This window comes from Zootermopsis nevadensis, unplaced genomic scaffold (genome assembly GCF_977971745.1).
Source record: "Zootermopsis nevadensis isolate Lab colony 2312 unplaced genomic scaffold, Znev_1.0 Znev_ptg000022l, whole genome shotgun sequence".
Taxonomy (NCBI): Eukaryota; Metazoa; Arthropoda; class Insecta; order Blattodea; family Termopsidae; genus Zootermopsis; species Zootermopsis nevadensis.
The window spans coordinates 27,158,326-27,182,476 of record NW_028259154.1 but is presented as its reverse complement, the minus strand read 5'-3'; the positions used below and the strand labels follow the sequence as shown (position 1 = coordinate 27,182,476).

Below are 24,151 nucleotides of genomic sequence, written 5' to 3'. Positions count from 1 at the left end.
TAGAGTAGTCCTCAGCGGCATAGTGGCCATACCAAATTTCATCCAAATCCGTCCAGCTATTGTCGAGTTGACAGACAGCAGATTACGTCCATCTTTCGTGAGGGCTGCGGGAGGTCACAAAATGAAAAGTCCGCTTGCAGTATTAAGTGTCTCTGTCCCTAGCACCAAACTTTCGCGGTGAATCTCGTTCACGTCGTGCTCAAAACTCATTAAAATGATGCAGATCATTTTTGTTCTGTGTTGCAATTTGTGATTATCCTTGACGAAAATTCAGTGTTGGAAACAGTAATTAAAGCTTCACGTGTGACTGATCCTTTGTACTCAAAATAATTATCAGAAGCTCCATTACAAAAGACCCCCCCCCCCCAATTTAATACAAAATTCTTTATTTATATGCCGAATGGCTAATGTTTAAATAAAGTAGCAATTACTGTGCTTTTGGGGCACAGCGAAACATTAGGTCATCTTGTAGGCTCGCGGCTTCTGAACTAATTTGACTTTTTCCACGAGCCTTCGTACCAGATGGAACTTGTTGCTCGGATGAACCCAGTTTCGTCTGTAGAGAACTGGACTGACAGAACATCGCTGTTTTAACAGTTGGCACGCCTACTTCATAATTGGGAGGACCCGAACGCAGCCCGTCTCGTGATTTTCTTCAGTCCCTCCAGAGAAATACCGGTGTTGCCTCCACGTGCGTAATCCAGCCATTTCGTATGTACTGGGGACACACCCAAATGATTATTAACTTTGATAAATGGATCGCGACACCACTGGTGTCATAGCCCGCCATTGGATTCGGCCCTGCACAATTTCACCACCTGACCCGTGAGATCTGTCTTGTTGTTATCCTACCATCTTCTTCTAGATCTTGCAACTGAGGCTTTTTCAAAAGACTTCCCTGGCAGAATTCTGTATTCATTCCTTGTGTACCCCGCCCTAACCCACGCCTACTGCTGGTTAGCGTTGTACTTAGGCTAATGTTTCTTAAATTCGTGAAAGTGCAAAGGAGAGGTTCCTTGCTTCAGGGAACGCGACAACTTCGCCCCGTGCTGCTTTGCGTTCCTTTGGATGCGAAATTCTGCGTGCACTGAAACTTTACATTGCTTCGGTTCAAAGTATAGCCTCGGGATGTGGATCGCATGGGCTGGGCTGGTATCCATCCTCACCGAAATTGCTTGTTAAGGTAACCATAAGACGAGGTATAAATACAGACAGGTAAGCAAGCCAAGCTGGCATTTCCTAAAACTTCCCCGGAATATTAAATTTACCAGCAAATATCCACGCGATTTCTGAGTTATTTTTCTTTTTGGATGATGTAAGATATAAAATGTAACGTTCTTGAAAAGTTTTTTGAAAGAAGAAATTTGTGAGGGGGGGGCGTGTTTCTATCTCCCTTTATATAGATCGTTCTTTCAGCCTTTCGCACGTTTCCGTGGATAATCGGGAATGTTCGGCTGTAATGTCTCGGGGTGCCGTTGGCAGATGTCTGTCGTGCGCCGATAGCATTACAGGTCGTGCGTACGAGATTTGTGGGCAAGCGAGTATTGCTACATGCCTACACTTACACAATTTTTCTGACGTTGAAATGACGTTTTTGCGCAGATACGGTGTAATACCATAATCATTAGCACTTTGTAGATTGCAGTTCAATTAAGTTTCTTCGTGTGTAAAGACTTTCACAGTTCTATTGGCGTTGTAATACGTAATAATACTTTTACAATTCGTAGTAATAGTTAATACTTCTTTTAGTATCTGTGTAAGCGTAAGTGTCAGCTTTGTTTTTAAAGGTTGTAATGTGCGCGTTGAATATTGTATTTTGATGTTACGCGAACTTCAGAAAACATTCGTGGTGCTGTCACTTTTAAACAAACTTGCGCGCCGCATTTGACCGAGTTCGTTACCCGGACAGGCACAATTCTACACGATCTACCGGAGCAAGGTAAGATCAAGACGGCAACTAAAATTGAGCAATGGTTGAGTGGCCATGAACTATTTTAAGCAGCAACAACTAGCAGTTGAACTGTAAGTAAGTTTGGATCAGGTAACTTAAGCGGTTTTTAATTAAAACATCGCAGTTTGATTCCCGACTGCTTACATTACGAGTGGTTTAAATGCGAAGCTCTGAGCTGGATATAATCAATTCTTCACTCTATTTTAAGTGGGAATAAATTGACAGGAATAGATCATTACAATAAGTGACCTTCCGTAACGTCATAATGTCGTAACATCTACCCCGAGTTTGTGAAATTGCTTCGTAAGGAGAGCAAATACGTAGTCGCCCTGCTCTGTCTTTTGTGGAGTGAGAATTTGTTCTTTTACACAGACTCCAACTTCTCAGGCAAGTTCAGTTGAGTCGCGTGTTTACACTAATAACACAAATGTGACTCGGCCTTGCAGGTACTGCGTTCGAACCCCGTCACGACTGACGGAGTCCTTCCTACCTCGACTGGAGATGATTTGTTTAAACATGCATTTCCATGTAAGGGAGTATTCTTAGCTAAAATAAAGTTATGGCATGTCATGCCACGTATCGTGGGTGCTGCTGATTCATTTAGACGGGAAATTGGTGGCAAAATCTCTTATATTAGTTAACTAACACGACATAGAGTCTCGTCATTTCAGTGGGATTCCTACATTTCCTAAGTTTTGAGCTCACAACATTCCGAGATAATCTATTATTTTGATTTAAGCAGTTCCTCAAAGGAAGGATATCCGGGTGTGGGAGTATTGGTCAGCAGCTTTGAGATCGGGAGGTCCCTACCCGTAGACTAGCTATCCCCACGGGTGATTTTCGTGTTTTTTTTCTCGTTTTGTGGCAGATACTAACAAAGAGTCTTTCATCTCCTGTGCGCTGTTTAAAAATCGACTCATTCTGCGTGTTCTCTGGGGATACAAACGCGTTTTACGTGTTTGTTACGCTCTGGCGTGATCAACAAATCATTTATGTCTTTCGCTTTCCATAGGAATTATGCAAAGCGCGACCGGGGATAATTTTTGAAACCCATGTTGCAACAAAGGTCGTTGTTGGCTCTCGACAACGACCTCGGATAACATTATCGACGAAGCAACCTACCGACGGCACCGCCTTTGGAAGTTTTGTGTACTCCAAAGAGTATGTCTTTGCAATCCTTTTATTTTCTATTAATCTGTCAGCAACTCAAGGTTACACGGCGCCTGGTGACAGGATCACGAGTGATAACGGATAGCAGGGATATGGAAGGAAGCGGTCATGGCCTGATTTCAGGTAGTGTCCCCGCTTGTGCCTGGAGGGACTAAGGAAAACTATGAAATGCTTAAGTCTGTTTCGAGGCCGACCCAAAGCCCTTCTGAGCGCAATCACTTAACCGCGACGTTCGATAAATCGTTGTTAAATAAACAACAAAAAACACGTGTGTTAAGTTGATGGCAGGGAAACCGATGGGGTGGGAAGGGTAGCTAAATTGACAGACAATCGGGATTTGTTAAGCGGTTGATTAAACATGCTGGAGTCTCGCGTGTTTGCGGGTTACGACCATTCATTTGTCTCTAGTTGAAGTGGATGTGACGGCTACCGCAGTTTGTCTCAGTCACTCACTCACTGATCGAATATTCTAGCTCTTACAGCATGCCGACGTCCCTACGTTCCTCCTCGTTTGAGTACGTAAAGCCAACCAGAAATTTCAGGACCAAGGATAAGTTGATTGCATTTTGTAAGCAGAGCCATTGACAGCTGCTAGCAGTTCACGGTTAAAAATGCAGATGGTCTGTTCTTGTAGCGCGTAGCCCCTATCGAGCGGGAGAGAAAAAATCGAGAGCTTTCTGACTGCGCCCGCGTTACGAAGCGTTAGGTTTTGAATTTACGTTTTTGAGCGAACTCACAAATGTTTGCTTTGAGGAAAGAAATTGAGTTATAATTATTTAACGTCTGTAGCAACGAAATTTGACAAGCTTCATCGATCGTGTGACGTGTAGTTCACATTTTTAGATGGCGCCTCGTACGAGTGGGTTCAAAAGTAATTTCACAGCCTTAGACAAATTAATGTAGTTCGAAATTCACACCTTTGGTCCCTGTGAACATCGACACAAAATTTTCGCAATTAATGTGCGTTGCAGGGCGAAGTAAGTCTTGAGGAATCTGTAATTCCCCGCGAGGCGTTTTACCTGGTTATTTGGGAAGATACCACGACAGTCCTAAGGAACACAACCTGTCATTGATCAGTTCTGCCCTAGCTGAGATGCCCCATGGTACTGAACCCAAAACAAAATGTAACCACGAGCGACGCAGAACCCCCTGACACATATTTAACCAATTTTTGGTTTATTCTACGACGTTCTTCAACTGCGGACGTTATATAACGTCGAATCAGACGCATACATGATCATGAGAATATCGCGGCTTTGGAAGGTGGCGGAAATGACGTACTTGAAAGCAATCTTAAATAATTTTCCTGAGGAAAGTAATTTTAAACCAACAGGAATTCGAACCTGATACTTCTGGATACAAATGTACAGCGTATCTGTTGCACCAACGTTTCGTATGGAGAGCGAGGGTACGGTCAGCTTTCCAGGGGTCATGTCTGGTTGTAGCTTTGACTGATTAGGGTGACACAAGTCACGAGGTATTGATTACAAACAAACGCGGGCGGAACTGCGCTGTGCTAATGATGGCAGAGGGTGCCACGACGGCGTGGACGGGGCATCTGTCGTGCGATGTTCTGGAAGCAGGGCGACGTGTACCTGGTCTACACGAAACAGTGCTCTGACGAGGACAGGGTTATAATTTTGTTCTGCCTGGTTCAGAACCCTAATGCTTCCTATTTCCGATGACCTTGAACTGTGTTGTCCTACATATACATATTGAATATGAATTAATACCTAAAGTTCTAGACATTGTGACTCGCGGACTTCTGTTTGCCGCTAAAGTGCTAATAATTTAAACTAAAGCTTGTGTTATTGATCGATGGACGGCGTACCAAGCAAACCATTGCGGTTAAAGTAATGTATTCGACACGAAAGGATATTAAGGTATTGGAGACTGTGTTACTTTGCATTTCATCAGTTATGGTCGAGGAGGATCAAACGTGGGGGGAAAACTTGAAATGCTTAAAGAATTTTAGTTGGAAAACCCTATTATAAGAGACCATTTGGAATGCCTGTGTGTAGATGGGAATGGTTTCTAATTTTAAAGTGAGTCTTAAATACGTGGCTCAGGTTAGGATTCAAGTGAACACGATAAAGAACATTTGGGTTCCATGTTCCGGGGATTTCTTGACAGCTGTGCGACTATCAGTTTTTCAAGAATGACTGATCCAAGTGGGACAAACAGGCTGTGCGCAAAGGGGATGAATTTACCACGGCAACTGAATAAATGAGGACAGGCGAAAGAACGCCCTGTAGTTAAGTTATTTGATGCGTCTGGAAAACGTCACTTAGTCGTGGAATTAAGTAAAGGTGTCGCAAACTGCTACTTCAGACACACACGTGGCCCTTATAAGTGTAGGCTTAATGGAAATTTAAGAGTCCAAGATTCCGTCTTGAAAATTTAAGTATCCAGTAGGTTTAGAATTTTTTTTCCCACAACATTCCTGGACGCAAAGTGTTACTATCGGGTGCAGGCGGCCGGAGATTTTGTATCAAAATAAATTTACGTCGTATGTAGATTTTTATAGGTCAATTAATTCGATACCATTAATAGTTTGCCCTGGACTTCTTAAATGTATATCACTTAACGCATAGGCAGTAGAAATGTGGGCTGTGACACCATGTAAACTTGTAGATGGTGGCCTACATTTCGGAGGAACGCGTCCCTCCATCTTCAGGGTACTGTTTTTAAATAGTTCTTTTATTAATGTCGGTATATAAGGAAATGGAAATATCGTTTATGGACCATTTTTAAATGGCTTTGTAAATCAGTAATTTGCGTACAAACTAAATTCATCCAGCAAGTTTAACATTGAGTACTGATAGAAATATGCATAAAACATAGGCATGCGACGTGAGATAAAACATGCCTTACATGACGTCTTCACAGGCCGTTCCAATGTCGCTCAGCTGCGTTACAAAATTATTAAGTACCGCGTACTTAGCCAAATAGCTACAAGCGGAAAGAGTGAAATTTTATAGAAATAGTCCGCCGCTGAATGGGGTAGAAAAATTGTGCGTCGGTTGCAATGGACAGGTAGCGTATTCGATTTACAGAAATAAAAAGAATTATAAACTTTAAAAACACGAGAGTGGAAGTTAATCAGTAGTCTCATTAAGTGTTTAGGTGTACCTCAAACGTCAGCCTAATTTTATCGCTTGAACAGTGTGTGATAACAGAAGAATTCTGTCAAAAGGAATAATTATTTACTCTGGAAACATGCTTCGTGTATTATTATTCTGGTTACTTTATGTATAAAAGCGAATGGATACAGGACGATGAAAGAGCGAGCGAGTGAGTAAATTAGAACTAATAGGGCAGAGTGAATGGCGTACCACACACACGCACGCACGCACAATGCTGAAACAAAGGAATCCATTCTGGTTAGCCAGAAAGCAAGATTAAATATGAAAAAGAGAGACAGACCGGGGGTCGTAATTTTAATGTTTCGTTGAAATAAAAATAAAGTGGGATGAATGAGTGCTTTAATACCGACCACAATTGAAACGAGAACAAACAGCGAGCCCAGTTCCACCACAGCGCCAGTCTACGTTCCGATGACAACTGACTCCACGAAGCAGAGTCGTTCGTCAGAAACTGATAGTCGCTCAGCTGGGCTAATCTGTGATTTATCCACAGTTCACTTACGTGTTTGCATGATTCGCAGAGTAAGTAACTCTTATATCCCGGAACATCACTGACCAACTGACCTGAGTGTTCTCTTTGAGGTAGGGTCTGGATTTTTAAGTATTATTTAGATGTGCTTCGTGCTTCAAAGTGTTATTAAGGTCCTTGTTTCCGGACGAGTAAGTTAAGTTGACCGGACGGCGACTGGTCTACAAGTATTTTTGCTTTGTAACTAAGAGCGGTGAAATGTAGCAGAAACTTTATCATCTCGCCCTTTTACATCTGCGGTGTCAGCCCTTTTGAAGCTGCGATTGTATCGGGACCTCGTTTAACCGTAATGAATTTGGGGGGGGGGGGGCTTTGTACAGCAAATCCCAAGCCCGCACACTTTTGCGTCTGCTTGTACATGACTGTGAATCGACAAGAACATTTCCTGGCAGGATACTGAAAATGTGCATGGAGCGGACCTCTTATTGATAAGCTAATAGTCGCTCAGCTATTCACAAGTGCGCTGTCGTGTATGTAAGCAGAACGTTCATTACCGTGCTCACAACAGCCTGCCGCCAGATCCTGCAATGAGCTAGATTAATCCATTCCACACCCATGTTTCTTAAATCGTAAGTGACATGGACAGGAAAAGATACGGTTCTTAGTACAATGACATAAAGGCTGGGAATTGAGCCTGATGATGTCCACATTGGATCGAAACATGTTGTTCTAGTTAGTGAAGACAGATGAGCCAACAATCAGCATAACACTTCGGGATGTTACACTATACAGACTTTCTTAAGTAATTTTTAATATTATCTTCACATCTGCCCTTAAGATTTTGTGATTAAAATGTGCCTTGCTTGTCACGTGTCTGCGTCTTTCGGTAAGTCATACACTTATCACTGAACAAAAGACTCGTGTCTCTAAATCATTGTTTGCTTGGTTTTCAGCTGTAAAAAATTTTACGCTTGTTTTGACAGACGTTGGGTAACGATAGTGGCAGGATGGCAATCAGTGGCAAGCAGAGGATTTGTGTTCTGCGGAATTATAATTGGAGTCACTCAGAGCAGGGGACATCGCTGGCTTCCCGTGGACCCGAGACGATGTCAGTACTGTGGCCTATCTTCCAGGCTGCTGAATGCAACCTGTGAGGCACGAGCCGGGATTCGTGTGGCGTGAAATTGAATTCGTTTGCTTCGTTTGAGCGATCCCAGTCAGAGAAAATTACAGACTTCATTCAAATTATCTCCTCTGCCAGCCACTTAAGCTGCTGTTTGAATTAAACGTCTTTATCTCTAACGAGTGGTTCCTGAACTCGGAGCGAACTTCAGTTAACGTTGACAGAGCAGACGTCGGGTGTTAAGCTTTCTTATTCCCAGTCTTTGATTGCGATCCTTGGTTTGTTCTTGTGTGAAAGTTTGTCTGCAATACGAACTTTGTTCGGTACATCAAACACGCCGAATATGAACTCAAACATCTGTGTTTGTATTATAATGCGATGTATAATAATATTTTTCATACCACATCCACGCCATCGCAGATATTTGTTGATTTTTTCCATTGATCTGCTGCAAACTATTCATTATTTACAATCTCGTTTTAATATTTCAAGGGACAGATCAGAATTCACTTTGTATTTTTATTCGCTTTGGAATTATTATAAGCCCATGCAGTTTTTCGACGTGGTATTCAGTTCAGTGATCTGCTTGTAAAGTGTGGCTATGTTAATTTTGTTTTGGGGGGAAATTGAATTATGCTCTGAACATTATTTGATCAGTTTCTGTGTTTTATACGTTATTAGCATGGAGTAATAATAAATGGGTCATTATTCAGTTTCTGGCAATGCAGAGCTACTGATAAATTTATTATAATAAAACGTGAACATACATTAATACGCTATAAAAAATAACCTCACGCTCTGCTTCAGTTGAAACAGTGGGTTCGACTCTGTTTTATTTATCAGAAATGTCGCGTTTGACGGCAGGAATTTTTTGCGAAATGCGTGTTTTGTGCGTGAAAGTATGTATAGTGAAAGATAGTGAATCATTTGGCTGAAATTCTGAACTGTGACGGTTTGGGAACCTTCTCATAAATTCTGTTTTATGTAATTCTTACAATTGAAACAGCCGCAGAGTTTTTTTTAACGACAAATTTTGTAAGTAGAAGAAAAAGTTGTATTAAACCAAAGTGAAATAGAATCCCGCTGAGATTAGTTGTGGAAATATATTTTATTTGTTTAAATTTATGCTCGGGCAGTTTGGTGGCAGCGGACGGGGTCGGGTGTTATAACTAAGTAAGACGCCGCACCCGGAACTAGGTTTTTCAGGCTTTTTCGCCGTAATGCTAAATCCGCGTTCCTTTGGGACCGTTACGTCGCTGTATCAGCATTTGGAATGGAATTGCAGTTCTTTCGAATTAATCAAGCATCACGCCATCGTCTGACCTCTCAGATTAATGTTTGCAGTCTTGCCTCTTCGCCATGGCGTGCCAAAGCCGAGGGTGGCTTTAATTTCATCCGTATTAAAATGAATCTTGCAAACAGACAGCACGCTTGTCTTATCCTATCTTCTCGGTTTACTAACGAAGAAGCTTTGTTACCTGTAGGATCACGAAGGAGCAGACATTGTGAGTTAAGAATTCGGAGCGAATCGATTATTGCCTGCTTTCTCTTGGATAATGCCAGAGGAATTTCAGAGAGAGACTGGGACAAACCACGAAAAGCCTAGGTCCGTGTCCACAGGATTTTGGTTGAATGGCGAGAGTTTAATTTGCAGCGTGGATGACGGAATACTGGCGAAGGGGAATAATAGCAATTGTCTTAATAAATATGCAGATTCATAAATGTTCGTGCGACGGCTTATTTAAAGACTGGGTTACCTCTGAAGTTTATATAGATCGTGTTTTATGAGAGCCATACCTTCGTGTTTGTTGGCAATATTACTGGTCAGATATTTCGGGGCGTTGGCCTTTCTTCGTGCCTTTTTTATTTGTTTCCTTTTATTCCAAACTTTTTTGTTACCTTTGTAAACATCGCAAATTCACAGTTTTTAATCACCCGTAATTATGTTTTCACTGATAATATAGACAGATTTCTGTTGTCACGCAAATAGGGGTCGTCTCAGTGCACTGACGTTTAACTTCGTCTCGTACCTCCGATAAAATAAATTATTTAACAGCTGACGAACGGACTGCATGCGCCTGGCTTGTTGTCTATTTGAGTCTTACCATTCTTACTGCGTGCATTTTAAAGGACCAAAATTTATTTTCACGGACTAATAATTTTTAACGTTCTTCCTTTCTGTGACTTTAACATCCTTTCTAATATCACTCTTCCCTCCATTTTAAGCTACTTTCCAGACGTAAGTTACTTCGTCTTTTCTCCCTCCAGAGTCTTAAAGCATCAATAATTTCGCTTTGCAATGCCCTTTCTTTTATTTACTGTATGTATTAAATTTCGGAAGCCCTTTTTAAGGGCTCCGAAGCGACGCTGTTCGAGTATTTACCTCGGGGACGTGTAATTTCAGTTTTTCATGGTTTTCTCGGATCGTATAGCCGATAAAATCAAGCACAGGTTAGCACAGTGGCACGTATCCAAATTGTATTCAAGAAACAGCAGATCGGAATCTAGGTCCGTGTGGTGAATCAGGACTTTGATGTCTCCCCTGGCAAGACATTGTCTTTATGCAGACCGCCCCCTCGTAATTAACGCCTAATGGCACCCTCATCGCATTCGTGTACGCTAAGTAGTCTCTGTCGTTTAGAGCGTCGTTAAATAACCCACGAACGTCCTCTCAGATCAGAATTTGCTGCTGACTGCCCTCAGGGTTGATAAACTAAATGAGAGAGTGAGGTTTCAGGTTTGTGACCTCAAAATATTTATTTTTAAATAGAGCAATACGTTTCACTCGCTCGCTTTATGTTATCAGGCAATTTTAATATTTGCACGGATGTCAAAGCCAGTTTTGTCAAATTTAAAGTAGAACGCTGGAAGCACCGCGTATCATCACTTACGAAGTCCCTTGAAGTTAAGATTCGCCCGCAAGTACTGGGCTCTCCGTATTTTCAGATAAAGGCCACAAAGTTTTTATTAGGTCTAGTGAAGTGATGCCTCACTTCCATTGTAAGGGAAGTGAGGTTGGTTATAAAACCTCTCCGGCACGTACATTTTGGAGTTGTTTCATAGTTTCTGAACTCCTACGATAATTAGCGTTTACATCGGCGGAATAGTGGCTTTGTGCGTGTTCCTTTGTTGACCTATGAAGGCGCAGTTCGCAGCTTGTTGGAGTCAGCTCCGTAGGGCACGTGCTCTTCGAGAAGCAGATGTTAAGACTTCTTTTGGTTAGAAAAGCCGAACGGAGGTGTAGTAGGCACGCATGAGATTAGAATTTAAGCTGGATCTTAAGTAGGAACGTATCACAGTCCGCAAACATTCGATAAACACACGGGCAGACAAAATATTTCGTTAGGGCATTTCACGTGAAAACAGCATAACTCAGAGGTAGCATTTTTCTTTTCTGTGTCATGGCAAAGCGTCGCCTTGTGCCTTGCAAATGAAGCAATTTGCAAGGCTTCTGTTTAGAGGTGTGATATTAATTTGCTCGTTCTCTGGTAGCGAGGACCGCTTTACACTCGCGTGAAATTTAATTAAAATCGACGTAGCCAGGTTAATAAGGACGTTGATGGAGAAAATGATACCCGATCTGCTCCGGTAGAACCTCGCTGCGTCGTGTCTGGAGCGAGGTCTTCAGCGAGATTATTAACGCAAATTTGAATGCGTTTGGTAAGTGGATTCAAGGGTAAACATTGTGACGGGCGGAACAGATTTCTTTTCGAGAAGCCGATGGTAGCTCACGTGGTCAGAAATTATTTTCCTTTTATTAAATCCGAAGGTTCATTACGATGTTTACAAGAGGCCGTCCTGAGCCACTTCATTTTAGGCCAGAAAGTAAATTAGTTTTAATATTATCCTCCCATTTACTTCTACGTCTCCGACGTCGTTTTCCCTCTTCAGGTTTTCCGACTGGTTGAAACGCAAAGCAATATGCAATAGGTTATGGCATAAATAATGTGGAAATTAGGCTCAAACGTCCAAGGAATAAACTGATTTTGAGCTGGTTACAAACCACAGTTCTTGAATATTATACACATGTTTGTGGTTTATCGCCCGCTTAACTTTGGTTACATTTTCAGGCGAAAATTAACTTCATTTTAAGAGACGGTGGTATTTTAAGAAGCCCGTTTGAGTCATATCCGCCTTCAGCTGTGAAATTTGGTATGAAGAAACGTCGATAGCCCTCAACAGACTTATTCTTGGCTCCATATATGAGCGTAGAAAAGGAATTGTCGAAACGATTACATTATTTTTGTAATTTTGTGTTAGTCAGAGGCGTATTCTGATAAAAAGACGAAATGTCATTGGAAGATTTCAGTCTTTCAAACATAGAAGATTCTTCTCGATCTCTCATTGGATCCACTTGTCTCTGTATTGGACCAGCCATGGGCGTGTCATTTTCAGAAGACGCCGCGAAACAAACACAGAGCAAATTCGTGGTGACAGGGAAGTGTTTTGGGAAACAAACACAGAGCAAATAAAATTACGAATTAGGGTCGGTCCGTGTGGACTGACCAACATTGAACCTTAATTTGTTTTCAGGTATCCGTGCGACAAGGCATCTTCGTGCTCTCCGAGTTTAGTGCAAACGTTACAGTTCCTCACGCGAACATTGTCAGTGAAACTCCTTCGTTTTCAAATTTTCATGTATTAGGCCCTCTCGGGTGTTCAAATTTAAAATTAACTCCTGAAACTTTGGATGGGGGATTACGCCAAGTTTATGAGCATCTGTAAGATGTTCAAATCCATCAGATAAGCTTTACAAATGATGAAAATAATAATTCTGCATGTAACGAAATTGTCTGTATCGTCGTTGCACAAATACGCGGATGTGGAGATAATTTCGTAGTGCATCGTTGCACTGTCTAATTTACGTGTGTCCCCTCTGTGAGGTAATATTTAGATAGAAAGTTATAATTCACTTTATGACTGCAGTAAGCAGTTTCTTTGCTCGAGAGAGAGACTTGGGATAAAGACTTAAGCCAAAGAAACGTTATATTTACCTGTTATCTTGTAGCACGCCCCATCTGCTGGCCTCACTCCGAACCATTTTACATGAACGTCGTGGGTTTAACTTTCAGGCTTGTATTAAGATTAATTAGCAGGTAAATTTCTAGCACGGGTATATTTAATGAGCGAAAGCTGATCTCGTAATTGATTACATGTGCAACGTCGTTTGAGTCTGTGCAGAATCTGCTGTTGCTGGTAGGAAATGTGTCCTCTCGTTTCCTTATCAAAGAAACTTTATGAGTTGTGATGTTTCTCTGCTGAAGGAGGGCGGCATTTGTAAATACTCTCTTCGGCTTCATGAAGCAGATTCTTTCTTGATAAGCTGATAGTCGTTCAGGCAGTAAAGAAGTTCCTCGCCTTTCACGTAACCTCGAATGTTTATTTCCGTATTAACAGCAGTTGGCCAGCGATCCCTGTCCTTAGCCAGTTGAATCCAATACACACCGTCACAACCGATTTCCTTCAGATGTAATTAACTTCCATCTACTGCTAGGTATCTCTGTCTTCAAGTTTTCCGACCAAAATTTTATATTATTTTAAGCCATGTCTTATCACCCTAAAAATGTTGAGGGCAAAAATTATTAAGCTTCTTACAGCAGTATTTATTGCGATGATCTAATTAATTCAAGTGTGGCTGAGAAGAACAAATCCTGAAATAGATTTGCCTTGTCTTTCTCCAAATTCTAAAAGTGTTAATAATGCTGCTGGTAGTAACAACGCAATTCGTTCCCTTCTCGAGAAGAGGCTGAGTTGGAGGCTTTGCGCGCTGCCAGCGCCGTGTGGCAGAAAATCATAAAAACTACAACACGTGTGTTTGGGGGTCCACATATGGCGTTTGACTACAGAAGTAAACATTGAGTTCACAAGCAGACTCTCTTGCACCAGTGCAAATAAGACAGCACGGTCCTTGTCCGAGATCTTCCTCTCACCTTGGCTAACAGAGCCTCGTCTCCTAGGTAACACGTGGAAGCCATCGAGTGGGCCGGTAATTACCAACACCTTGTATACAACTTCGCATGCAGCTGTTAAATTCTGTGTACATAGAAGCTGTGCCGCTTAGTTAGTTGTTAAGTGACCGACTGGAAGACCGGGGTTTGAATCTCGACAGGGGCAAGCTGTTTCTTTCTGTTTCCCTTACAATAAAACTGCAGAAGCCTGAAGCTCCATCTAGTGTCGAGGTTAAGAATCCGTGGAGCTGTACCTCCATCGAAGCATTTCTCTTCGTGTCATGATGCTTACATTTTGACTTTACTCTTTAAAAATCAATTTTAGTGTTTATGTATGTTTCTTCTTTCTGTGTTGTGACGTAAACTATATTTTATAATTTAGAAGTGAGCTTTGAGTATATTAAGCTGGAAGAACAGAGCGCCATTGCGAGACTGAACTTACAAACTCTTGAGGCAGAGAAATCAGCTCACAGGATTTTGCCATTAAATTCCATCTACAGTTATCTCAGTGGTTCGTATTTTCTCTTTCCGAGAACATTTAATCCAGTGAAAGGAACGCACGAACATAATTTTCAGTTCAGAACTGCGTCGGTAATGAATTCTCGAGTTCCGCGTTGCCGGTGTGTTTCTCCACTAGCTGAGCGGCTTCAATTTCTCGGCGACTACGTCTTATTAACTCCCTTTTCCCGCCTTCCGGTAATCATACGTAATCTTCCACTGTGGTAAAGACGGTCAGAGATTGAAGCCAAAAGGCTTGCTGCCTTATCTAATGTGACTTTTATAAAACTGTTTAGTGTGGTATTTATCTCAGTCCTCACAACGTTGATGCAATGAACTAGATTTAACTAGGGCTTAATGTTCTATTAATGGACACAAATCCGTAAATAACGTAGCGTCATTGTGTTAGAGCGTGGGGTTTGTCCTCACGTCCACGCGGATTTTGAATAAAATATTCCTATCGAACTTAAAGCTTCAAAGCCGGTGGATCTAATTTTGTCAACAAGACCCGCATTTCCGAAGTTACACAGTATCATTGCATGCGCGATAATGCTTGTAATTTTTCCCTCGAGACAAAACACAACGTTTGAAAACCTTTCATGAAACGAACGTTGGCTGTACGAACTTTCGTTTCATTCTTTTTCCTATATCATGAATATATGAGAAGATATTTTTATACATTCAGGTAACGTTTGAACGCCACGGGCTTCAAAAGTGTCCATTTGACCGTGTTCGTTTATCGGCTGGTTATTAAATGGAAATGTGTTACCATTGCGTGCGTGTGTGTGGACTGAGCCCCCTCCTCTCAATTTCGTGGGCTGTTTTGAACATCGTAGTGAACCGTCTCTTTGCATAACAAAATGGGCGACATTTCGTGACCATGTCTCAAAGATTCTGCTACTATCTGGCGTTCCGCGCTGTTCTTTGCTGACTGCTTTGTCTTGTGGGACGATTGGCTTCAAAAACCAGACACTGATACGTATTACAGTCGGTACATCACGTGGTTCCGGTATTGGTGACGTCACAGTTACTGTGTCACGTGTGAAGGCGTCTTATGTTTCTAATTCTAATGCAGTAGGAGCCAAGTAAAAGAATATAATACATTTCATTTTGTTCCAACTTACTATGAAATATAATCACTGTTAATTATATAAAATAAAGCAATTAAGAATTAGGGTAATCGAGGTACATCAGCTGCAGGAGGTGAGCGTAAGGTACAATTGTCTCGCACAGCGCGGTCTCTAGGCGTGCAGATCACTTAAGCTCGAACCTGCTTTGCTGTAGACTGTCTCGTGAACCGATGCTGGCACGCGGCCCATCGGTAGCCGTAGTTCGCATCGTTAGATGCAACACGTGGACTGTTGTTTGTCTCCCATTCAGAGTCAATTGACAATCAACAAGTGATCACTTGGGCCTGATTCGCTAAGGCCTTTGGTGTCATCCGTTTGTAAGGTCACTGATAAATTTGGTGCATTAGCGTTCTGATATGCAGGGCAGGGGTGTCTAAAAGGGACAACGCTGTAAAACGATTGCCATCTGTCTGGTTACTCGTTAACGCCGTCTGCTTAGCTACGGCTTGAAATTTCGGCGTGGAAGTAAATCCTCCGCTGTCGAACATGCAAAGCAAATGCCCCGTCTTCATAAGAGCAAGTTTTAAACTTTGGCAATAAAACACAAAAAGTCTTCTTGAGAGCGTCGTGCTTTCATTTCTCAGAATTAGGTATTGTCGTATTGCACAACGAAACACTTGAGAAAGTTTCCAAGTTGCGAGACGAGGCTTATGAACGTTTCCATGGAAACCGGTGATAGTCCGTCGCTACTGTCGGAATTAGATTTAGCTTCTAAGAAAGATATCCCCGTCAGTCTAATTACAGCTGCAGCAGATGGGCCCTGGAGAGGTTTTCTCTTCACTGAAGTGAAGTTCGCATTCTTCGTTTAGCGATCAGAGGCAGTTCTCTCATTGTCTTTTGCTCAGAAAAATCAGGGACCGTCCCGATCCTGCTAATGGTACAAGATGTTACCAGGGGCCGTGACTGAGAGTAGGCTGACTGTACAGAACACATGTTGAACGTACATCCACAATGGATACTTTTAACTGGACTCAAATGGATTCCATCTGATTGACCTCATAATATCCAAGGCAGGGGAGTTCAAGGTCTGCGATGTTTGTGTTCCACTGGGGGGGGGGGGGAGGGGGGGGGAGTCTTTGAGCGGGCACGATTACGTCAGAGTGTGTTAGGCGCACAAACAGTGGGGCACGCGCAGGTGAGGCTGCGTGCTTGTGGTCTCTTAGAGCGCATGACAGTTGTATCCAGTGTTAATTTTTTGGGAGTTGGGGGACACGCGTTGTGTATTCTTTGGGGTATGAACTGAATTTTTAAACGTTATTTAGGAGACCATCTTGCTTCATGCGACTAAGAAATCAAAGAAGGACAAATTCTGCTGCAAATGTGCAGGCGTACGAAGTAATGCAACCGCTCTGCTTTCGTCTGCCATTCTTTACGTCGTGTTTCAGAGGAAAGGTTTTATTAATATTCAGAAAGTGAGCAGGGATATTTTATATTGCAATTTTTACAGGGAATTAATTACATTGAAACTGTGAAAGAGTAATACGCCGTTTGACGTATTTTTGCAGAAATCGAAAGCGACCAACAGAGGTTCCCCCTTCAAACCCTCTCTCGTCTGTGTCTGTTGTTTACGAGTCGTTGAATTCGACACTTAATAGGATTTTATTTGGTAGACTTTTTTTTTGTGACGAGTGAGAAAGTTGCTTTGATGACGAGGAAATTCCCTTTCGTGTGAAGAACAGCTGAAACGGAAACAGACTTTGCGCAGTCATTTCAGGATTCTTGTAGAGGCAGATTATAAACATACGACATAATGGAAGAATTAAAATATTCTGGGAACAGTGTTAACAGCGGATATTAAAGGTGACGATTGTAAAGTAATTCTTGGTAATAACTTTATTTAATTCGGGGACACGATAATGGATCTTTCATTGTTTGACTACTACAGTGGCTTCAAAGTTACTTTCTCTCGTCCACTTTTCAAACTAACGAATTATAGGCCTACGTGTGTCTACGTAATAATATCTTACTCAAAACACGGTTCTTACTTCAAAGAGAACACAACACTTCTCCATGAAAACAATCACTTGTTTAATGCTGTGCAATAGTTTTGATACTAGGTCTCTGTTAAGCTGAAAAACACTGTTAAATATTAATTTTTGGATTTTATGAACATTTACGAGCAGCGGTCAAGTTATTGTTTGTGATAGAACTTTATTTGTGAATATGTTGTGTTTCTGCTGATAACATTTTGGAACTAGTTACTTGTTAATTCCACCGCACTCATGTTTATATGGCGTTAGCTTTTCAGATACAGACGTTAATTAATTTCTGCTGTTCTACAGACTGCAAGTACACAACCAAATGTTGCAATTAAACTTCACTATTGTTATGCAGCTCTGTCTGTTGTTATTGTTTTAACTCTTGAGACCCTGTAAAGGCAGTGATAAAACTCCATGGAACAGAGTATTCGTGGGAAGCTGATAGTAGCTCAGTCAAGCAATTACCCGCCGTTTATGGAACCTGGTGGCCCATTACTGTGTCTTCTAATGCTTTCTTTCCTTAATGATTTTTGCAAACATTTGTACCCGTTTCTCATTATGTAGCCTATCACCAGATGCTTCGATTATAAATCATCCAAACAGAATTCTACAGGGGTAGATCGACCCAGTGAATATTTTTTTTAAAAAAAAGATTTTAGACGCAGATATTTTCCAATTCCAAGGTTGCAAATTTGACCTCATAATTTGTTTTAAAAAAAAGTGAGGTCAGTGTTGCCATTTTGATTTGTGAAGTGCACACTGCCCCAGTCTTTTGCTTCTCGCCTCATCAATTCGAAAGTGATATGATATTTTATATTTTTGTGTGTTGGTATCGATGTAGAGCAAGACGGTAGCCATTTTCTTGCTTTGCGTAACCCGTCTTGTGTTACCATGGTAACTGTCTCTCCAGATAAACGAGACACGTTCTGAAATCTAATTTATTGAGCCTCGCAGCCTACATACGCGACGCATATCAAAATTCGGTCATGTAATGTAAAGCCACATTACCACATTCTCCCTTATCTGCTCCGACAGAAGAGGTAGAGCGTCTCCTCTCTTCCGCCACGGTTTAGCGTAACCTCGGTAATAACGCACAGGGTGTGCCGGGGTAAAGGGCCTGCCTGCCTGCCCTTCCCGTCCTAGTGACTGTACCCTTGGCGTGTCTCGCCCGAACCAATTACTGCCAGTGGCACCGACTGCTTTATATACATTACACATGTAATGATTATAACATTACGCGAAGCGTGATTTATTTCTTAATGCTACTCTAAATGAGGTCCAAGTTGAACCTTGATAAATCTGATATCGGTTTCAGTGGCCCGCAACCGACTTCTGCAACCTTCGTGTGTGTTTCGTATAGTGTTCTTCACCGCGGCGATAAAACTGCACATCCCTGTTATACAAGAAGGCTTCTGTAATAGCACTTTCGGGATTAATTCGGCTTCTTACATCCTGTGTGTGGCATTGCAGATCCCAACTGTGCCATTATCCGAAGTATCCCTTCCTGCACAGCGGAGAAATATCGAAACGTCATATTAACAATAAGATACCATCGCTGAGAGCTAGAGATATCGACCCTGTGCCCGAGGGATTCGAAACACGTAATTTGAACGAAGCATTTCTGCGACGAAAAAAAAATAAATCCACACGATGTGATGGGGCACTGTGCCAGCTCTGTTGTTCTTATGGATGGTTTCCATGGAGATGGCGTGACCACTTGCTTATGGATGGTTGCGTCAATGCTTATTTCAGCGAAATATTTATGAGCTCTTTCTTTCGAATGTGAAGAAATTCATTCGCCCTAATACGTCAGTGGTCGCTGCACAAAACGTACGAATTCAGTCGCTGTAGTATCCACCCCCCCCCCCACACACACACACACTTAAATGGTGGTACGTGTGGAGTAATACTAGTGTACGACTTTCATACGCTTAAGTCGTGAAGTAATGTCTTCTGTCGAAGCGGTGCAGATAGGTGTGAGATATTTTTGTACGCTGAAAATTGCTGTAGCTAACGACAAGAAGGTGGAACATATTTTATGTTCTCTGGTCGCATTATAAAGATTGAAAATGCAAGGAAAAGTTTGTATCATAAGTTCTTCCGAGAAGTTTTGCTATTAAAGATACTTCAAAATGCATTACATTATAATACCAAAGTGTCCTATCTTCGCGCTAGATGCCTCCCTGTTCAACGTTACTTACTCTAATGCCCCACGACCGCTATTAAATAACTGAAATTCTATTTTCGTTCAGTATCTCCACATTCTGGAAGAGCGTACACACTTCAGAACTGCCACTTTTTAGTAAAATATCACATTTTAATGCCATTAATATTCAGAACTAGAACTCTGATGGACCCCCGTTTCTTATCGAAAGTTCCAAATGTGTTCGGCGTTTGAAAGTTAGTCATTCGAAAAGCATGTTATTTATTATTCAGAGTTTTAATTGTGTGCTTCTGCTAAAGAGCTGTGTACGAACACCAGTAAATGTTACTCTTTGAATCCCGGACGGTGAAACACCGATCTGTCAATCAATTAATTACGCGTGATAAGACTTCATAATAGCGTTAATTAGAGCAGACGGACTTACGCCCTTGTTCCATTCCTGTCGCCTTCGGACGTTTCAATATGACACCGTTCTGTGAATCGCCAATACCAAGCCTCGGGTTAAAGACGGGTGTAGCCGTTAAATCTCCACGGATATTTACGATCTGTAAGTGACGAGAGATGGCAGAACGCGCTTGTTCCATGTCTTCTGGAATATAATATAAATCCAGTCGGTAAATACAGGTTATGAAGCGAAATAAGTCGTTTGTAGCGATGAAGTGGTCATAGCTTTATTTGTCACCATGTTCTACGCTAGTTCCTGTCTTTAACGTGACCCTCCTGCTTGTTCCAGCTTTGGCACTGCAGAGTAACACCCAGAGTTGGCTCAACTCTTAAGACAAGTCACCGTCGTATTCCGTTTACAAAACCTGACATTGCAGAAGTGATCATCAATGGCACGTCTTCGTATTTTTGAGAGCTAGTGAACAATTTTCAGCTTCTTAAGATCTTTGATCAATGGATTCAAATTGTGACTTGAGATCTGTTGTAATAGATGTCAGCCATTCCCGTAAATAACGTTTTAGAATTTCGATTCGCATTTTCCTTGCCTGTGAAAATATTTTTACCTAGGGAACAAATAAATTCTGTTACCTCAAATGAACTTGTACGTCGTTGTCAGGGATTTGCAACAGAAACCAGGGACTGCACACATTCACGTACGAAATTTCTGAAATCTGTGCCGATGAGAGCGTAGGGAATTAATTCCCTTTTATCAGCTGTCAGTTCCAGAAAATTTCCCTCCTCTGGTTAACACAGGAAGCGAGTTCCCACCCGCTGTCTCGAAACTTTCAAATTGTCTGTCCCGCTGAACCATTTTAATTGTCGCAATGGTTTGGTTCCAACTGGCCGTAGTCAACGAGGGGCGTCCTGAGAGGGAAATTTGTTTGTTTACGAACGTCTCTTGCCTACGCACTGGATGACCGCGGTTCAATTCTCGACCGAGGACGGACTTCTCTGCGCCGAATCCTGACTGGGTTCAGGGGTTTCCCAGGTTCGGGAATAAAACGGCCGGAGCTTAAATCTGAATTCTCTTCAAAATCTGCCGCCACACGGAGCTGTAACTTCACTCCTCCCAGACAATTTAATAATAATTAAGGACAGGCACAAGTTTTTTGTGAACGTTGTTTGCAAACGCCCCTGAAGATAGCACAAGGTAACGCTGTTCCGTGGCGATGGTTTGATCGGATTAGTCTTAGTGTCGGTGTAGTCTTGCAAGCGAAACATCGAACACTTCGTAAAGTTATAAACCTGCAGATAAATTCCCTGTTTTTATGAGAACTGGAGGTTCACAATCGTGCATCTTTTAAAGTAGGAGTTTTATTCGACAGGTACAAACAGAAATGTATTTGTCCAATTATGATCGGAGCGCCCTCCAAGAAGTTTACCGGAGTCTGTTTCGATATTCTTTGGTACAACACAGGACCACCTATTCTGCAAGTGGTCACTTTGTGTAAGAAGTTCCATGGCCTCAAACTTCTTCTAGAAGTCTGTAAGATCGAGGGATAATTTATTGGTTGGAGATACACAGTAAATAATTAAATATAAAAGCTGAGTTAAGATGTCGGAATTGCGAATAAGTCATAATGAAATACGGGGTACAAAGTACAGTACTTTTAATTACTGACGAAAAGTTTAGGGTCTAATGAAACAACTTTTATGTTTTCTTTGAAAATTAAAGAAAACCATTTCATTTTGTAGTTAAAAACAGAAAGTTGAAACTAAGAACGAGAGTCTAATTTAATATTGAATAATAAAAGTTATTTAATTAAATTGGACGATCGTTTGTAACTACGACATCCTCTTTTAGTAATGCGAATCAACTGTTCTGACTTTGTTTCAGAAACTGCGCCCCATTTTATTCAAACACCGCGTCCTGGAGGCATGAGGGGCGGTTTAATATGCAGGTGGACGGGTCCTCTGTATTTTTTAGATGCGTAGTTAAGATTGAGGAAGGATTTTAAAAGAAACACGTGTTTGGTCTATAGAGTGAATGAGAAGGCCTTATACTGAGGTACTTTGTTCGAACCGACTATGGCTCGTGAACACTGCGATTTTAAGCGTAATTTGTATTTGAGCATCTTCAAGCTCACTGCCCGATACATTTTAGCATTCGTGCCTCTGAAACGAGGTAGAAGATACCATAGTCTTCTGAACAGTGACTGTGTGTGAACCTGTAGGTATATGCCGACGTTTCGGAGGATCGTACAGCCTGCTATGCTTACCATTGACGTCAAGTGAAATAAGGTGCCCTTTGGCGAGACACGAGTCAGATTTTCTCGTCCTCAGGGTTTGGCGCCCACGGCCCTGACACACGAATGCGTAACTGAGGACGAGGGACAGACGACGTTCCATTACAGATTTGTGCTGTACGTGTTATGACGGCATCAGCGAGACAAGAACCTCTAATAAGCTCTGCGTCTCACGGACCGTATTTGATGTGTTGCTGGTTGCCTGAATGCTTGTTTTGCTTGTGCAGGAGCAGGATGCTGCCTGCAAGTCGCTCGGAACGTGACGTCTACTCTGATACAGTTATCACGGTTGGATCTTGTCGCGTTGTACTTTCAATGTACTTTGATTGAAATTTGGATGCACGCCCATTCGCAAGAAAATTACGTAGATGGAAAATAGTGTGGACTGGATTAAACTGGCTCAGGATAGGGCGCAGTAACGGGGTATTGACTAGCTAAGCGAGTGTTAACTTCCCAAGAACGCAGTCCACGCATTTGCATAGTCTGTTTAGGTATTTTGCCAGTTTTGAAGCCCTCACAAAGCCTGAGTTCACACGTTAACGCTGTGTCGTTCGTAAGTTTTGCGTGTCATCTCCACCTGCTTCTCGCTTGTACGCACGAAGATTATTCTGAGTGAGACCCGTGGACCCTTCAGAGTTATTTTTCTACGGGATGCTGCTAGTTTTGGGGGGTATGCATCACCACTGAAAATTGTAGTACTGCTGGTGGGATAGCAAAGTCACCAGGGGACCGTCATTCAGCCAGGTAAAATACTGTACCGCGTGCATGTGGCGCCGTTGTGCGGTGTAACCCAGAAACGGGAGTCGTGCATAAAATAACTTTAAGGAGAATAAATCTGGCGCTGTTATAAGTGGGAAAGTGGGAAGAAAAAGGAAGGGAATGAAGAAAACATGATAAATTAAAGAAACTGAAATAAAAGTCGCGGTCGCCTGTCGTTGGGTTCTGCGTCGCACTGGCAAACGACGGCGGGCGTCAACTGTATGCATTTCCTTAAACGGCGTTAACCAGCTGATCTTCGTAATGGCGAAGAGTTGTGTTTTCTTCGCGGTACGGACTGTTTAGACCAGTTCCGTCATTACTTGGTCAATGTTGCATTTACTTGAGTAAAACCACGGAGCTTCTGTAAAGTGTTATGTATGCTGGAAAGGTTATTATGCATTGGCAGGGACGTGAGGAGAATCGGTCGACTTTTTGACCGCGTGGGTGACGAAGGCTTCATTTGTCTGACACACGTACGTTCCACATTCGCTCGTCTCTCTTTTACTCAGCCCTGGACGCATGTCAGCGTTCATCTCCTTTAAAACGTAAAGGTCACCTGCTTGAAGGCCGATTACCGCCATGCCCGTTCACTTCCCCTGAAAATGAAGCAGCCGGCCTGGACCGCCGTCAGCGTTCGTTTCCAGCAACTAATTTAGAAATTAAAAGTAAACAATATTTTTACGTTATTCGATATGCCGCGTCCTCTCCACCGCGGCATTGTACCGCTGAATATTTTATTTATCCAGCAAGTATATCTCAGCGGTATTGGTGCTTTGCGGGATTCTTCACGCTGTAAATGAGTTTACTGACGCATCGCCATGGAAACTCCAACTCCGCTTCTACTTTTCCCGTTCATCGTTCACGATTATTTTGACATTTAACATTCATTTTCGTCGGAAACAAGGCTGACATGAAATTCGCGTGTCTGTAATTCCTGTCCGATGCCTTCGTAATTCTTTGGCCTCGCAGTTTTTCTCCTGCTGCTAACCGGAGCAGCTTCACTTCTTCTCGACGCCTACGCACTTGAGTCCTTGTCCGCTCCTCTCACGTCGGTCTCAGCCCTTCCTGATCGCCTGTGCCTTTTCGCTGTCTGATTCTACGTCTTGAGCCTCGAAGTCCGTGCC

The 24,151-nt window shown here is 42.2% G+C and overlaps 1 protein-coding gene across 1 annotated transcript in view; it reads left to right on the top strand.

The window, feature by feature from the left end:
- The first annotated feature begins 1,523 nt into the window (after positions 1–1,523).
- LOC110829231 (uncharacterized) overlaps positions 1,524–24,151 on the top strand; it is a 300,697-nt gene continuing 278,069 nt past the window's right edge. The window contains exon 1 of the mRNA XM_087353953.1: positions 1,524–1,939. The gene's annotated coding sequence lies outside the window, so the exon portion shown is untranslated. The remainder of the gene's footprint in view (positions 1,940–24,151) is intronic.